A 2,611-nucleotide genomic window follows, 5' to 3' on the forward strand; every position below is an offset into this window, starting at 1 on the left:
CCTTCGGCTTGTCTGAGTGTTTTCTGCTTCTGAAGAGGTGCAAGTTTCAGATAGCCATTTTCAACTCAGGAAAATGATTGAAGTGCCAAGACTGTGCTTATTAACAAAACATTCTGAGGGGGATTTAGCCTAAGAACTTAATTTCGTCACAGTGGACTCAACTTGCCATGTAACAGATTCTCATCATAATGGATGCTTTTTCTTCCTTTTGGGTTATACCTGGCAATACTCCTGATCCTGTGCTCAGGAATCATTCCTGGCAGTGCTCAGAGGCCCATATGGGATGCTGGGGACTGTCTCTCTGGCCATGGATACTGATATATCTAGAAAATATGTTCTTTCTAGCACACTTTTTTTTTTAAGATTTAGATGAGCAAGAGTATGTATTATAGGTCAGCTGTTTTCTTTTGTAGGATTGGCTTTATACCTACAGAAAATCTATTAGTAACATCCGAAGCACCAAGAGGGGAGAAGGCACCCTTCCCCTTCCCTATAGCTTAGAAATTATTATGTAGACGTCAAGTGATGAAAAATTTAAGGTCAGATTCTTTCATTTGTAATCCAGTAATTACCATTTAAGAGGACAAGGTTTTGTTTATACCCGATCTTAATATTTTGTAATTTAGGGGGGGAAATGGGGCTATGGTGCCACCTCGTGGTTAAAAAGATTGTTACTCCATGACGTCTTTATAGGCACAGGCATAAAATTTAATTGGTATGTTACTCTAATCCTTTAGGAAAAGTGAAAGTGTAGGCTGGATCTCTTGATTATCAGATTAGAAGATAGTAATATCCACAAGGTTGCCACGAAGTTGGTTATCTTAAAACCCTCCTGTTAAAGAATTCACATTGAGGGCTCCCCACCAGGAATGTTTTTCTCCTCTTGGAACCAACTGCTTGTGTGTCTCTATTTATATACGTGGGTTTTCAGGCTTCCTAACTTGCTCATTCTGGAGGTCTGAAATAAGTTGCGCTCCAGCCTTACTGCCCAAAGAACCGTGTCCTAGTAAAGCCCCCCAGAGCTTGGCCAACAGGGTAAGGAGCTTATCTCCAGCTTCCTGGAGTTTCTATGTTTTCATCCAGGAGATGTTTTAACATATGCTTTCCTAGAAGGAACCATCCTAGGGCAGGTGATAGTTGGCTGTGTCTTAGATTTAAAAAGAAAAAAAAACCCTATAAATTAAAAACCTTAGTTCTGAAAAGCAACCTAGAAATGAAGATTTTCAGAATAGCAAATTATGTACAACCTTCGTGACAGGCAAAACGCCAGAATTGTTGACCTCATTGTGGTCACCTTGTTAATAGCAGAAAAGTATTTTGGATGCTTTTTTCTAGATTCTTGCCTGATTTTTCAGAAACGGCCTATTCTGGAAGATAGGAAGCTACTGTATTGCTAAATCCAAGAGTGGGGAGGGGGCTTTTTCTTTTCAAAATACAAACTTAAATGGTTATCAAAGAAAGAGCTTTCCCCTCCCTTTTTTTTTTAACTTCAAATTTTTGCTGTGCTTTCAAGGTGCATGGAGAGACATACTAATCTAATCACTAGTGTGATTTCTAGTGCATGGCTGTATCCTCAGTGCAGCTAACGTTCGATGCAGTGCAGTATATCGAGTTTAACAAATACTGCTTGCAAAGAGGGAAGGGGTTGGGGAAGCAGAGAATATTCACACAAAGGAACAGGAGCCATAAAGGAATAGCTTGTGTCCTGTCTCTGCTATCGTCCTCTCTGTGTGCTATCATATTGAAAGCTTCCACACTGAGGGCCAGCCAGAGGGAGTAGAGCGAGGAGGGTGTTTTCCTTACGTGCAGCGATCTGGGTTAGACTCCTGGCATGATTACCGCTCTTGGCCTGCTCTCTTAGTTGCCGAATGGAAGCTAGGCCACTGTGACGGGCTTCCTTACCCTGAAAGGGTTACCACCGCATCTCACCTGCAGGCCATAGAAGGGATGGCAATGGCACAGTACTCATTTCTGTACTTAAAACATTTTTTAAAAAATCATCTTTACAATTTTATGAAGAATTTGCTTTTACAATGAATGGCAAGTTATGTTTGAACTATTCCAAATGATCAAGGAATCTAAGCCTACCATCCTGCGATGGTACCTAGTTATTACACTCAAATATGATGTTTGTGTTTAACTCACACTGCCAGACCATTAGGGTCAGGGAGCCAAGGGCACTTCATGCATTACCATCACTTAGAAGCGCAGAAAAATTTGCCTGTTGCTAATGTTCTCTGAGGAAAGGAAATCTGCCAGCAAGCTCACTCAGTTGCTTTAAGTAATCCCTTTCCAACAATTGCCTCAGTATTTCATCTTTGAACAAGAGTGTGTATTACTGTCATGAAACGGGAGCTGGGGGGTTGGGGGGACGGGGACACACATCGAGCTCTTCACCAAATAGAATTCATGCCATCAAATAGGGTCTGCACAGTGAAGATGGAAATAAGGAGATTAGAGACAAGTAGTGAAATTAAGATAAAAATGCATATTCATACTCCAGAGTGAGAAATTTGCCCTGTATTATAAACTGGCTTTAAGAGTTGAGTACTGAAAAAGTAACATTCCCAAATCTAGTCAAATCTAGTACCACGTAAGCAGGTCTTAGAAA

Source organism: Sorex fumeus, unplaced genomic scaffold, assembly GCF_029834395.1.
Source record: "Sorex fumeus unplaced genomic scaffold, SorFum_2.1 ptg000013l, whole genome shotgun sequence".
Lineage (NCBI taxonomy): Eukaryota > Metazoa > Chordata > Mammalia > Eulipotyphla > Soricidae > Sorex > Sorex fumeus.